Raw genomic sequence first — 16,439 nt, 5'->3', positions numbered from 1 at the left:
TGAAAAACACATTTTGTTTATTCATCTATTGACAGACATTGGAATTGTTCTGTTTTGTCTATTATGAATAGAGCTGCTTATGTATAAGAATTTGAGTACCTGTTTTTTAATTCTTTCACATATATAGCCGTAGTTCTTTGTAAAGAATCTTAAACAGAAGTCTTGTCATCCAACTCATCAAATGATCAGAATTCAGATCATAATTATTCTATATTTTGGGTTTTAGGGAAGAAGCAATAGACCTTTATAGCTAACTTATTCTACTGAACTGTTACTGACATTTTTTTCTCTTGATGTGAAACTAATTTTTGTAATGAACTATATTTTTACTAATCAATTCAAATAGTGGAATAAATTTAGCAGAGGTAAAGAACTTAGTTGAGCAGTGAGGTTTTTCTATCCTTATATAGATTTCTTGGATTTAGAATTGGTGAAATCATCTTAAAAGATGGAACCACATTAAGTTCTAGTCATTTAAATTCATCTTATAGGGCTGAGGTTGTAACTCAGTGGTAGAATACTTGCCCAGCACTTGTGAGGCACTGGGTTCGATCCTCAGCACCACTTTAAAAATAAACAAAATGGACTGGGGATGTGGCTCAAGCGGTAGCGCGCTCGCCTGGCATGCGTGCGGCCCAGGTTCGATCCTCAGCACCACATACCAACAAAGATGTTGTGTCCGCCGAGAACTAAAAATAAATATTAAAAATTCTCTCTCTCTCTCTCTCTCTCTCTCTCTCTCTCTCTCTCTCTCTCTCACTCTCTCTTTAAAAAAAAAATAAAAAATAAACAAAATATTATGTCCATGTACAACTAAAAAAAATTAATAGATAAATTTCTCTTAAAAAGTACTTGAAGAATGTATTTTAACATACAATAAATATTTCTTTTTTTTTTAAAGAGTGAGAGAGGAGGGAGAGAGAGAGAGAGAGAGAGAGAGAGAGAGAGAGAGAATTTTTAATATTTATTTTTTAGTTCTCAGGGGACACAACATCTTTGTTGGTATGTGGTGCTGAGGATCGAACCCGGGCCGCACGCATGCCAGGCGAGCGCGCTACCACTTGAGCCACATCCCCAGCCCCGTATAATAAATATTTCAAGAATTATTTTACAGCACAGACCTATATTAGTTTTTTAGAAGCCAGCACTTAGTTTCATTAACAATGCTTCTCAAGCTGCCTATTGGGAAAGACCAGTTTTGTTTTGTTTTTTCCAAGAAGTCATTGACCAGTGTTTTTGAAAAATAAAATAACTAGTAATTAGAAAAAATGAAATAAAAAAACGTGAAATACAACCCAGATTTTTTTATTACTCATTTCAATAGACATGAAATTACTATCAATTTTTATACTTTAGCAATATAGTAATACTTCACATCCTTGCACAATTCCCTAGACAATGCTCTGCCCTTCTGTGAAATAATTTAATTGGAATTCTGTTTTGAATGGTTAAAAACAAGAATTTCCCACCATTTCTAAACACAATGAAAATATGAATAGTAGAGTATACAATTGACTAATGCTTACTGAAAGTGAATTGTTCCCTATTTGGTTTACTTTTTGTTTGATTTGGTTTGGTTGGTTGGTGGGTTTAAATTTTTTATTTTGTTCATTTGCTTTTTATTTTTCAGTACTGGGGATTGAATCTAGGCCTTGTGCATGCTAGGCAAGCACATTGCCTCTGAGCTACATCCCCACCCTACCTCTCCCTATTTGGAATATTTTTTATGCTATTATTAAATGAGATCTTTATCTGATTAGTTGTACAGTTGAAGTACAGAGTAATATGCCTCTCAACAGTGTCACCTATAAAGCATTCCAGAGACCCAAGATATGCAACAATTGGTGTGACTTTGTGTACATACTTGTATTTAAGATACTCTCTTGTGTCCTCTTCCAAATTTGCTTGATTTTTATTGGGGAAAATGTTGAAGTATAAGTTGAAAGTGACGTTTGGATCAGAGGCTCTAATCAGCAGATAAGAAATATTACCCCCTAAAGTAAAAATAAAAGGGAAAGGGAAAGGAGGAAGCAATAAGAAATATGAAAGTATTAAATAAATTGTAATAAAAACAAGTCAAGGGGCTAGGGATGTGGCTCAAGTGGTAGCATGCTCGCCTGGCATGCGTGCGACCCGGGTTCAATCCTCAGCACCACATACAAAGATGTTGTGTCCACCAAAAACTAAAAATAAATATTAAAAAATTCTCTCTCTCTCTCTCTCTCTCTCTCTCTCTCTCTCTCTCTCTCTCTCTCTCAAAAAAAAAAGAAAAGAAAAAAGTCGACCTGTGTGTGCAAATGATGCCAAAAGAGAAGAAAAAAATGTTTTATGGACTGACCTAAGAACCATTATAAAAAGACTAGTCCATTTATCACTATGCATTAATTTTACTTCATTAATTTTAATTTTCAAAGACTTGAGAAGATGCTTAAGAAAACACCCAGAAATTTATTTATTTATTTATTTATTTATTTATTTATTTGGTACTGAGGATTGAACCCAGGGGTGTTCAACCATTGATTCAATCCCCAGCCCTTTTTTATATTTTAGTTAGAGACAGGGTCTTGCTGAGTTGCCAAGTGCCTCACTAAGTTGCTGAGGCTGGCTTTGAACTCAAAGTCCTCCTGTCTCAGCCTCCAGCTACAGGCATGCACCACATACCCATTCCAGATTTTTATTACTAATTCTGCTTTGTAAATTTAATTTGGCCTGTGAAGAAAATTCATGAACATTCTTAATTAAAATCAATAAAGTTTGATATATTTTTATATATATCCATGTATGTATGTGTGTGTTTATTTAGCATGTTGTTTTGCATTGCTGTTTTTATGTTGTTGTAATGCTTTTTAGCAGATCATTGCCTTTCTTCAGCATTGAGTATTGAACTCAGGGATTTGCTCATTACTAAGCAAGTGCTGTACCACTGATCTATACTCCCAGCTGAATGTAGAATTGTTTCTAAAGAATAATCATTAACAAAGTAAGAAATATCTTAAGCAATTTTGCTATAATTCTGTTACCCCCCAAAAAAGTTTTCTTAACCATTCCTGTGGGAAAACTAGAGTAACTGGTAAAATAAACTAGGGAACTAGAAAGGCAAGTGGCTAGAGCTGGTTTGATAATTACATGGTAATTAGTACTGTTTCATAAGTAAAATAAGTTGAAAACCAAAAATAGTCAGGCACTGCAACAGGAAGGGCAGGATGTCAGCTTTTGAGAAGGAAAAATAATATATAAACGCTAAATATAAAACACTAAAATATAAAAAAGGGCTGGAGATTGGCTTGGTTATCTCCTGGTAACCTAGTTGTCTAACATCAAGGCTGTTAAACTAAGTTGAGATGTCATCTTGTAATAATAATATCTTTTATATATATGATTTTCTACCAATATCAAAAAAATTTGCTTATTATTATTTCCAATTGCTACTCTAACAAATACCACACTCTTAGAGGCTTAAAACGACATAAATTTATACTGATGTAGTCCGAGAGGTCAGAAATCTAGAATGGGTCCTCAGGGCTACATTCCTTCTGGAGGCTCTAAGGAAAACTATCTGCTTCCTTTTCCAGCTTCCATGGAGTAGTTCTTAGTTCTTAGTTCCACATGCTTAGCTATTTACTTTCCAGCTTCCTTGGCTTAGTTCTCTGTTCCTCAGTCTTCAAAGCAGTCAACTTTGGACCTTTTAATGCTTCCAAGTCTCTTGTTCTTTCCTTCTGCCTCCCTCTTCCTCTTCTAAGGACCTTTGTGACTGTACTGGGCCCATTTGAGTAATCTAGAATAATCTCCCCCTTTCAAGGTTGTCTGATTAACAGCCTGAATTGCATCTGCCCCACCCCATACCTCTTCCCCCCCCCCTTTACCATGTTTCCTAACATATTCATAGTTCCTAGGGGTTGGAACATGGATATTTTGGAAAAATAAGGCATCATTCTGCCTACCCCCATAATATCCCACTCATCCTTGCTGTAGCCCTATTAAGTAGGCAAGAAAGATATTTCTGAATAATGAATGAAGGGGTAAATAAATAAGAAAAGGAAAAAAGTTGACTTTAAATGTATATCAAATATTAAATGATGTTTATAAGAGCATTCACATTTCTTAAGTGGATTGATCTACCTTCTCAGCTTTGATTCTTCTGGGTTAGGGCATATATATAATCTAGTCTGAACACTTATCCCAAAGCCTAGTTTCTCTGTGGCATTTGGTTATGACCTAAATTCTGCTGATATCTACTTCAAAACTATTTTCTAAAAGCAAACATTTTGGTTAATTTACTTCATCCCACCCTAACTACTACCATTCCCCTTACGCCTGCAAGTGGTAGATTGCACCTGATAAAACAGATGCTGTGTTCAAATCAAAACAAATGGAAAGTTGCTGTGTATTTTGGCAACTTTCCTTTCTTCCTTTGCCTATTTTTAAAACAGAGCTTTCCTAGGATATAATTTCCTGTATAGTGTGGCTGATATGGCCTACTTAAAGACTTTCAGTCTTGCAGTAATTGAAATGTAAACTTACTGAAGAATTAGTATGGTTTTGCAAATTTTTTCAGGCTCATACTATATTATGACTTGAAAATAGAGTGTTTACTTCCAAGTCATGTGTAATTGCTGTAGCTTTTCTAGGAAACAGTGTTCTTATTCTAAGAATGTTAGAGAAAGCAGCAATGAAAAAGTTGGCTAACAGCACTTAAAAATTAAAATCAGACATTTGATCCTGAAATTTACTGTGAGCAAGAACAAAGAACCGGAAAAACTCTGGGAGATTACACTTTTAAAGGTGCAGAAAAGACCCTCAAAACCATTGACTTGGTTTTGAAAGTGACCCAATTTTTGACTGAATATTTAGGTGATATGAAAAAGAACAAATATACCACATGCCACTTTTACACTTCTTTTGTTTAGTAAAATGTAAAGTTCTATGCTAGTTTTAGGGTGGAGATAGAAGGGGGAAAATTAACTAAAGAGCAATTCTTTATCATCAAGAAATGTTCCCTAAGTATATTTTAATATTTTTTATTAAAAATATTCATTCAAGAGCTAGGGATGTAACTCTGGTAGAGCGATTGCCTACCATGTGCAGGGGCCCCCTGGATTTAATCCCTGACCCTGCCTCCCATTTTTTTTTTTAATTTGATTCAAAGGTTTTAACAATTGAGAAAGTTTATAAAGATTAGCCTACTGATTAACATGGGATTTCTTACACTGAAAACTATAGGACCACATGCTTAGCTGTTTACTTTCCATTTTGATCTACTTCTAATTTAGTTTTTATTTGTATTAAATCAATACTTGCTTTAAAGTCCATTAGTTTTCCAAAGCATAAGCATATGAAAAACAAAAAATTTTTCATACTGTCATACCTATTTCTAAATATCTAGAGGCACTATTTTCAATTGTTGTATTTGAATCTAATATTTATTTCCAAATTCTAGATAACATGCCTACTTTGCTATTTCTTAGTTTTTCAGATGGGCATCGTGACTTGACTTCCTTCTGTGAAAGATGATTTTATAGTTACCAGTGCCACACATGCATATTTCCCTGTCCCAACAGCTTCCCAGTGTCATTACGGTGAAACTTGAATTGGATCGATATTCAATATTTATGTTAAATAGGCTCAGTTAGAGAGAAGCAGATTATAAAGATAAACACTAAGTCCAGTGAGTGGCAAACGCCTATATTCTCAGCTATGGTGGAGGCTGAAGCAAGAGGATTGAAAGTTTGAGACCTATCTGGGCAATTTAGTGAGACTCCATCAAAATTAAATTGAATTTTAAAAGGATGTGGATGTAGCAGGGGTAGAGTGCATAGTTTGTGCAGGGTCTATTCTCTATTCCCAGTAACCTAAAAAAAAAAAATAGTGCAGATAAAGAAAAGAGCATCAGGAACCAAGCTGCCTTGGTTATCACCTTTATCCTACCCCTTACTGGCTGTATCTTTAAGTGAGTCATTTGACCTTTCTGTGCCTCAGTTTCCTTATATATAAAATGAAAGCAGGAAGGAGCACTTAGCTCCTCAGGTGGTTGTGAGGGAAATGTGAGTTAATGAATATAAAGCATTTAAATCAGTACCTGAGATATGACAGTGCCTGTTAATAATCATTTTCATTATGTAAACACTATTTGCAGTTGATCTCTGTAGGGCCCTACCATTATTGTCCCTTTCCCTGGTATTATTTATTGCCTTGCCATTTGGGGAGTTTTTTGGTTTTGTTTTGTTATGTTTTTTCAGTGCTGGGGATCAACCTAGAGCCTTGTGTGTGACAGGCAGGCACTCTATCCCTACACCCCCAACCTGAAAATCAAGTTTTAATAAATAATTTATTTAAATTATGTTATTATTCTTTGTAAATCTTACTTTTGATGTATCGGGTTTACTTATTTTATATTAGTATACGAATTTACTTTCAAAATAGTGAATAACTGTAAGGGTCTGGTGAACGTTGGAGGAAGAGACCGGCTTATGCAACAGCAAAAGGGGATTTATTGAGGATCCAATCCAACGCACTGGGGCTCCAGGCTCACTCAAGAAGGGAGAGCGGCCAAGAGCCCCGAGCAGGGGTTGAGCAGTGCTTAAATAGACTTTTTTAGGGAGCAGGGGCTTTACATACATCACAGTCTCCTTTAACAAATCACCATACACCGCAGGAAAATCAAACAACAATTCTCAAACATGATTAGCACATTCATTGGCAGGAACAGGTCAGGTCACTCCTAAGGAGGGGATACATTCAAACTGATTGGTTTGGGCCCTGAATGCCTACGTGCCAAACTGCACAGGGTCCTAGGTTATTAAACAACTAAATGGTCAGGGGGAATATCTACTGGGCAGTCCCGGGAATTGTCCTAATAGCTACAGGAATTTCAGGTTTAGAGTGTAGCATAGGAGCTTAACAATACCTGGTCCTTTACATTTTAACTCAGGCTTTGCAGCTTAGAAACTTTACAATACCAGGTCTTTTACACTTTAACTTCAATTTCTTTTACTCTTTCATAACTATTTGTTAAAAATAAGTGACTTGTACTCTTCCTTATGTTTTCTAAAAACAATTTCTTCATGATCATATCTTGGATTCATTAGAATGGATCCAACTTTAAGAGGTAAATGTTAAATATGAATAAGATTATTATTGAAAATAAATGCCTAATATAGTCCCTTTGAAGTTTCAGAATGTGATTTAATGTAACCCTTGACCTTTATGAAGTAAATTAGAAGCATTCTCACAGTTTCCACACAAAGATACATCTAGCCAGCTGTCCTTTTCTAGTATCCAATGAAAATGTTTTTTAACATACACAGAAAAAAATGTTTCACAGTTACATTAAACCTAAGAGGCTAAGTGAGTCTTTTGCTAATATCTAGGAAGAATTTTACCAACTGCAATGCCAGTGGAAATGGATTTTTAAAACAGAGACAGAAACAGTTTTTTCCATTAAAGGAAATGTTGCTAAGAAGTAAATTGGAGAGAGGCCTAGCCACCTCCACCCTAATCCCTAGTGATGGAATAGTTTGAAATCATAAAAGCTACAATAACCAAAAAACTCCACCCTCACTGCAGGCGACATGAATTCAGAGGCAGCCACTGTGCTGCCTTCTCTTTATCTGTTCAGAAACCATAACCTTATCACTTTGAAGAAAACCCCATGAGTTCTAAAGAGAAATAATCAGTAGACTAATTGAAAAATCAAAATGAAAGTAATACATATCACAATTTCCATTTCTACATATAATAACTTTAAAAGGATTTTGAAAAAGGAAGAAGAAAAATGAAATTGAACATCAACACACAAAGCAAGAAAAATATCAAATTAAAAGATTCTGTAAGGCAGCAAGTTAAATAAAGCAATATAAAAATAAAAAATAAAAATAAACACACATACACACTAAGCCAGGTAGCATATGCCTGTAATTCCAGCAACTGGGGAGGCTGAGGCAGGAGGATCACAAGTTTGAGGCCAGTTTCAGCAATGTGGTGATATCCTAAGCAACTTAACAAGACCCCGTCTCAAAATTTTTAAAAATTAATAAAAAGGGCTGGGGATGTAGCTCAGTGGTAGACCACCTCTGAGCTCAAACCCACATAAAATCAGAGGAATTAATATATCTTAAGAGTTGTTCTTTTGAAGAAGCTTAATAAAATAAACATTTGAAGTAGCTAAGGAAGGGTAGGGTAGAAAAAGAATTAACAAATTGAGAAACAAGAAAAGGTTTAAGCAAGTAGTGCTAAATTGTAAAACATTAAACTGTCTATAATTTTTATTCCAAAACATTAGATACTTAATAGACATATCTGACTTTTTTTCTTTTCACCTAACGGTTATACTATTAATATAGTGAATTTCCTTTTTTACACAATAGCAGGATCTTCCCTTGAAATGCTCAGACACGTACATCATCTTTCCATTATGTAATTTTAGAAATATAGTGCTTTACCAACTACAGCTGTAATAATCAGATTGTCAACCAGATTGCCATCACACTGTGAAAGGTCCTCCTAAAAATATAAAAGATAGAGCTGTTCCTGAAGTAAGTAAGAGAAATAAAATCTTTCCCCAAAATCTCTTGTAATTTTAAAAGCACATGAAAAAGATATTACTTTAGAAATGTAAAAAGATGAAGTCCTTTTGAACAACCATAATAAATTTAAGATATATTAAAATGTATTTTTACTTTAAATTTTGTCTGACTCTTGGCTCTCAGAATATTTTTTAAAAAGAAGTAAATCACTGTTTAAAAACAAACAGATCCAAACTTCAGGTAAAATGGAAGAGGTCTTGAAAAGCCACAGAAATAGATTGAGTGATTCATATTTACAAAATTACAGTAATTTCCAAAGGTTTCCAACAGCCTCTTTCAAATGAACATCTAACATTTCAGTTTTATTATGTTATATTCTTATTAACAAGAATGTCCAAATAAATTACTGGAAACATCTGGGGAAGTTTCTGCCATTGATGTATGTTAGAACATAATTTTAGCCTGTCAATCAAGGTTTTTACCTTTTCTCTATATAAAAGGCAGATTTACTCCTAAGGAGGACACTCTTAAAGTGTACTTTCTCCTTGTGAAGGCAGGAAACCTTCATCAAATTGTCCATGGCCAGATAGTAAGAACATTCTTCATGACTTTGGAGAAAGAGCTATGAACAGTGTCACTGAGAGGGTGAAAGTCTCAGCTCCTTCTACTTTATTGAGCTTTTTGGGTGGGTTATTTATTTATTTTTAACAAGTTATCTCACAAAATCCAAGCATTCTTTCTTTTTCTCCAATCTAAGGCTCTTTTTTCTATTAATTTATTTATTTATTGTTACTGGGGATTAAATTCTGGGCCACTGAGATACATCTCCAGTTCTTTTGTTGTTGTTGTTGCTGTTGTTGTTTGTTGGGGGAGGGAGTTTTGTTTGTTTTTGTTTGTTTGTCTTTTGGTTTGGTTTTGCTTTGGGTTTTGTTTTGAGTGAGGTTTCACTAAATTACCCAGATTGGTCTCAAACTTAAGATCCTCCTGCCTCCTCCTCCTGAGTAGCTGAGATTACAGGCTATTACATCACACCTATCTCTTGGCTCTGAAGGTAGTGAAGGTCAACACCTTCCATTAGCCAATGTGAGAACAGGCAGGAGCAGTCTCCCACCATTCTGCTCTCAAGTGAGTGTACAAAATGCAGATTCTGTTTTGGTGGGTTTCATTTGGTCTTGAGATTCTGCATTTCCAGAAGGCTCTCAGGTAATGTTGGTGCTATTGTTTTATCGATTACATGCCAAGAATTCTGTACATGGTCTAAATTCTGATCACACATCCAAAAGACAGGGAGTTGCCTTTTGAAAGCTTCATGGCCCTCTGTCTGTGAACATGTGATGAAGGAGTCTAGCTATTTGTATAACTGTAATTCCCAGGATTTCTATCCATAGTCAAATTGGAGAACCCTGATTAATTTAAGAGTTATCTTATAGGGACTGGAGTTGTGGCTCGGTGGTGGAGCACTTGCCTAGCATGTGTGAGCCACTGGGTTAGATTCTCAGCACTGCATTTAAATAAATGAATAAAATAAAGGTCCATCAACATCTGAAAAAAAAAGTTATGTTATTGAGGCACTCAGCAGCCTTTCATCACAGCCCTTTACCGCACTACACTTTTAAAATAATCAGAATAATAAAATTTGTATATGCAAATAGATACTAAATAGCAACAAGTTTATTTTTTTATATGTAAATGGCTTAAACTTGAATTAAACTTTATTTAATTAAACATATATATAATTTAATTTTGATTAAAGCAAAATAATGTTAGGGGAATATATTAAGTTGAAATTCCTGATTTCCATGTTTTAGGGCTGGCCTAAGGTCTATATATCAGCAAAAGTTCCTTCTTTACTCAGCTTTCACTATCCTCCATGTTCTATGTTTACCCAGAACCTACACCTTGGCCATTGGGCAGCCATTTCTTCCTCCAAGTAACCTTGCTGTTCTTTCCCTCTTCCCGCCACTGCCCCGCTCACTCAGACATGAACCTCAGTTCTCAGTTCTTTCTGTGAGGTTGATTACACATGCACATGCTTTTGAAGAGAAGTAATTTGATAACACAGGTCTGTTTTGTCAAGATAGAGATTTATTCTTCTTGCACCTTTCTACTTTTGTTTCTTCTGTCGGTCTTGGCTTTCTAAGCAAGACTGTGAGTCTAGCATTACAAGGGCTGGTGCTCACTATTTGAATACTTACTGTATGTTTAAGGTATGCTGGGGAACCTTTCATATACAGCTGCACATGTGCACAGTGTGTGGTATCATACCTGAAGAATGCAATTTTTCACTTACTGTTTTACTCATACCTTTGTCAATCACTTGAAGAAAGAGACATATCTTCAAAGGCTAGGTTAGAACACTGGTGGAAGGAGCAAGATGGAATCCATTTTGTGAAGACAAATGAGGGGCCTAAACTAGAGGCCTCAGTTCCTGTGGAAATGCCTCAAATAGGAAGCATAATGGACCAAGACTTTAGGAACAGCAGGGGAAAGAAAGAAATAAGTTGATTTGGGGGAATGGAAACTAGCATAACCAATAGAATGGCCATTAGCCCAGTATACCTCTCTCTGATAGGTTCTTTCCCATGCTAAAATCCTGACAAATTCTATATGGTGCATTTAAAAGAGAAATGTATCTTTTACAAATGTGTATTATTCCAAATAAATCAAGAGGACTTTAAACAACAACAAAAAAAAGAGTCAAGTGTGAATTCTCAGCCACTGTGGATGGAAAGAGTTATTTTGGGACTGAGAAGTCATTCCTTCCTAAATTCTGCTCCTGGGAACAGTTTCCTTAAACAGTTCCTGCTTTTTGCATCTTCTTTCAACACTCTTTTTAAATTAATTACCATCTAGTTTTTAAACATCTCTGTACTCTCCCTTCTCTCAAGTGTTTTCAAATTCAACAGAGAGATGAGATATATATGGGGCTCAGGTGATACAACAGTACTGGAGACACCAATGCAACATCCCTTTCTGGTTATAGTCTGCCCCATTTTAATTCACTTTAACACCAGATACAACTCTGTAAAGTAAGACTTTCTCTTTTAGTTTAGTATTCTGGAGATCTGTAACAGCAGTAACCAGAAACCCCGGATAGTAATGTTGCTGTGTGTGGGTTCAGCATCTCAAAATACAGCTCCCAATCATCTGAGTCCTGGGGAACTACACAGAGTTAAAGACATGCTCAAATGTAGCAGTGGGGGGAAAAAAATCCCAAAGTTCTGGAAGCTCAAAATCAATTCTAACAACTTTATTGGTACTTGATATGCTCCATCTTTTTAAGGAATGATGTTCAGTCATGGTCTCTGTTCATTTTGGATTTAACTGCAACTAGCTTATTTTCAGCCATGCCTCCAACTTGGCACAGCACTGAAAAAAAATCCCATAACCAAGCCATCTGGGTTGTATAAAAGAGGGAGTTTTTCTATTTGATTTCTCACATTTTGTTCCTCTTTGTTTTAAAGAGGGGGGTGGGAATCATTATGAAGTAATCAAATTGTTACATAATGTTAATGAAACAGAAGAAATCATTTCAACTCTATACTGTTTCTAAAGAATTTTATATCAGAGGATTTTTTTCTGTTGTCTCTGAAATGCAGTATGGAATGAATGTTTTGGGTGAATTGACTGAGTAGCTAATAATGGTCAGAAATGAAGTTCTCTTTGGGTGGTCTGAAATTCAGCAATGTTTATTTCTTTTTAGACTCAGCAAAGATTTTTTTTCTTTCCAGTGAAGCATATTTTACCATTTTATGCTCTGGATTTATTTAGTTTGGTTATAATTGAAATCATTACACATATGTAGTTTTTAAAATTTTTTTTAAAGACCAGCATTAATAACTTTATGATTCAGAGAATCTGTAATTAAGAGAAGTTGGAAAGATTTTTACTGTCTGATAACTTTGAAAACAGCTATAACACAACAGACTATTTGTATGTAATTTATAAGCTGCTACTTGCAGATCATAGAACTTATATGACTCTTGTATCAGTTCAGTCCTTAAATTTTAAGGAATAGCTAGGCACGGTAGCACATGCTTATTGTCCCAGCAACTCAGGAGTCTGAGGCAGGAGAATAAAAAGTTCAAAGCCAGTCCCAGCAACTTAGTGAGACCCTGTGTCAAAATAAAAACTAAAAAAGGCTGGGGATGTGGCTCAATGGTAAAGCACATCTGGGTTCAATCCCAGTATCAAAAAAATAATAATTTTTTTTTTAAGGAATAGTTTAGTTAGAAGCCTTTCACTGCCCTTATTTTACCAGATGCTGGGTTATATGGTGGTGAACAATACCGTTTCAGGCCTCATTGCTTGTGACTGCCAAGTATCAGAGGAAGGTGATATATAAACCAAATGCAGGCATATGTTACAAAGTACAGTACACAAAGACTGTACATGACCTGCAGAGGGCTAGAGGCAATTAGAAAAGGCTGCCCTTTGGAAGTGAAGATATTTCATTCATATAAAGTGGTGGATAATATATAATATGTAGTAATATATAGTAAAATATTAATAGTTACATATTGGATCAAACATGCCATAACTGCCTATCATCTAGCTGTATGTCTTATTTGCCTCCCCCATAAAATTTTCTTGAAGATAAGAACACCTTGACATGGTTTACAACTATTTCATGTCAAAGGCTTTGTTTATAATAGGCCTTAAATAATATTTATCAAATTCGTATATCACTTGAATTTTTCTTTTTATCATATAACTATAAATTGGTATAGCGTATCACATATTGATTATTGCTATTATACTATCACATTGGTTATAGCAAAATAAGTTACATAAGGATACAATTTAAGAAAAATATTTTTTTAATTAGAATGCCATTACTACTATTTTCCATGACTCTCATAACCTGATACTCCTCTGCATACTTAGGACCTGTATATTGTTCTCAATTTCTATAATGGAAATCAAGAAGGTCATCTTATAGTTTAAAATGGGATCTTCATAAAGGTATTGTCTAAGAATGTAAAACATAAAAACTTGTGGAAAAATGTTAAAGGAGGCCAGCTTTTCTTTTGCCATCAGTGTATGTAAATGCATTCCTATTAAGTGGAGCATGGTCTTCTGATAGTAAATTTAGCCTATGGGTATGTTCATTTTGCAGTATTCACTCAGGCTTTAAATATCTTCTAATTCCTGGGGGAGAGTGAATAAGAACACCATCACATGACTGTCTGGATTTCTGAAATGCTAAGGCTTTAGAAAAGCCTTATGGATTTTGATTAATAATAGAGCAAGGACTGACTTGTTAAGTAGGATAATCTGATCTATGCACTATATAAACCGGAATGTAGTTTTAGATACTATGGTCTTATGTCACAGATGACTCTATAATCTTCAAAAGAACTGGCCTAATTATGATATTTTTTCCCTTGGAAAATAAATTTCTTTTGATATTTGAATGATTTTTTTAAGATTCCATTTGAGGACTCTTATTTATAAATATTTTCTTTTAAGTAATTATATTTATCACATTCTCTAGTCATGAAAAATATAATGGGGGCTGGGGATGTGGCTCAAGCGGTAGCGCGCTCGCCTGGCATGCGTGCAGCCCGGGTTCGATCCTCAGCACCACATACAAAGATGTTGTGTCCGCCGAGAACTAAAAAATAAATATTAAAAAATTCTCTCTCTCTCTCTCTCTCTCTCTCTCTCTCTCTCTCTCTCTCTCTCTCTCTCTCTTAAAAAAAAAAAAGAAAAATATAATGGGTAAAGTGCTCCAAAAATGAAACATGACTGATATTCATTGTGACCACATTCCAGAGACATTTATTACTGAATAATTTGGAAGAATGGAAATTATGTTCTTTCTTGTTAAGTTAACCACGTTTATTAATTTTTTAATAAATATTTTTGAGCCATGTACTGTACTGGGCATTAGGTATACTCTTGAGAAAGAAAACAAAGTAAAGTAAGCAAAGTAGAACATTGGACATTTTTATGTAGTTTTTCTGCTGACTTATTAGCATTTTTTTCCTTTAGGTATCGTGTTGGCCTCCCACTCAGAATATATTTACTTCAAATTTCATGCATGTTCCTAACAAGCTCATTTATCTGATTTCTTGACCTATTAAAAATGGGGGGAGGGGAATTATTGTTGAAGTAACACATACCAGTACAGAATGATAGCTAACAGATTCATGGTTTGCCAAAGGATCACATAATCTAAAATTCTATTCCTCTGGCTCTACTCCAGTCTGCCACATGAGAACACCAACCCTTGTTACCTTTTGGTTCTTAGAGTCCCCTGAGTATATTTCATCCAGAGTTTCTGCTAATGGTAGTCCTCTTCTTTACTTCCTCATCATTGTGGTTCCCATACCCATCACCACCAAGCAGGGCATAAGTGGTGCCCTACGTGGCCCCTAAGAACACTCTGACCAATGCCTACCTAATGCTAAAACCTTTGCTGTGGTGGTCTTGCCCTCTCAATTCTCACAGAGATTAGAGTGTGACCTCTCATATTGGGGGAGGCTAAGATACTGTGATCATATTATGCAACAATAATCCACTGAGAGACAAAATATAGAAATTTGTTTCTCTGTCACATAACAGTTCAGAATGAGTCAAGGAATTCATTTCAGCAAGGAATTTTCCTCCTGCAGTTGAGAGAACTCAGGCTCTGCCCACCTTCAGCACACAGTTTCCAAGGCTGCTGTGCTCTCTGCCGGCCCAGAAGAAGAATATGTGCAAGAGACACACCCCTCTACTCAAAAGCTTATGCTCATATTCTTTTGCTGAGAACTAGTCACCTAGCCCCACCTACTTGCAAAGGGGGACTCAGAAGCACAGACTCTAACTGGGCCACTTCCCAGCCATACTCTGTCACTGAACCTTTTTATGGTCAGCAAGATATTACCTCCATGCCTCTGTGTGTCATTTGTTGTTCTAGACTTCTCATTTAAGCCCTTGCTCTAACACTCCAAGCAGATGGGGCTGTCATTGGTCCCAGAGTCTGTTCCATCTCCCCCCGCCCCCTACTCCCTTTCCCACCCATGCCCAACCTTAACACTGCAAAGTGAAGGTCTTGGTCCTCAACCATGAGCCACATCAACCCTCCTCTCAACGTACCCCTTCTCTCTTACTTTCCTTGTATCCCAGGGAAGATATTTCCCTGCTTCTTCCTCATAAAGATGATGCTAGTAACCTTTTTTCCCAGTAACTTTAAAAATAGATTGTGATTTGTTAAAGTCACCTTTTAATTTACTGGCTTTTATTTGCTTATCATTTTAATTATTTCTGTTATATTTGGTTAGCCCTTTATACCCACAGGTTCCCCATCATTGAATTCAACCAGCCACAGATTAAAAAAAAAATTTTTAATTGTGTCTGTTCTGAACATGTACAGACTTACAGACTTTTTTCTTGTCAATCTTCCCTTATACTAAATAATATAGTATAACAGCTATTTACATGATAGTCACATTGTGTTAAATAGTATAAGTAATCTACAGTATTTAAGGTATATAAGAGGATTTGCATTGATAATATGCAAACACTGTACCATTGAATGTAACAGAATTCAGCACCTGCAGATTTTGAACATGAACCACCCCTACCTTGCATATTCAGAGGAATAGCTATACATCCATAAGATTTAATTGTTTTCCTACCAATTTTTACATTAATATTGTATTTTGTTATTGGTGCTTTCATTTGATCTAATGAATATTTTGTCTTCACAAGTCTAATTATCATTTTGTGTGACTTGCTTTTTTTAAGTCTCTTTCTGTTATTTTCTTTGGGTAAAATCTTTTCTTTGGGTAAAATCTTAAAACAGGGGACTGAGTGGCCTTGAGGTATAGTTTAATATGATCCTTACCAAATCTATTAATGAAAGAGTGAAGCAATATATTTTCAAGGTTAATAACTTCCTTTGTCGTTGCTCCCATGAAAAACACG

At 35.4% G+C, this 16,439-nt stretch overlaps 1 protein-coding gene across 1 annotated transcript in view; it reads left to right on the top strand.

Annotated features, from left to right (window-relative positions):
- The window catches only part of Reep3 (receptor accessory protein 3), an 88,997-nt gene that overhangs the window by 46,496 nt on the left and 26,062 nt on the right, over positions 1–16,439 (top strand). The window lies entirely within an intron of this gene.

Source organism: Ictidomys tridecemlineatus, chromosome 1, assembly GCF_052094955.1.
Source record: "Ictidomys tridecemlineatus isolate mIctTri1 chromosome 1, mIctTri1.hap1, whole genome shotgun sequence".
NCBI lineage: Eukaryota > Metazoa > Chordata > Mammalia > Rodentia > Sciuridae > Ictidomys > Ictidomys tridecemlineatus.
This window is presented reverse-complemented; position numbering and strand designations above follow the sequence as displayed.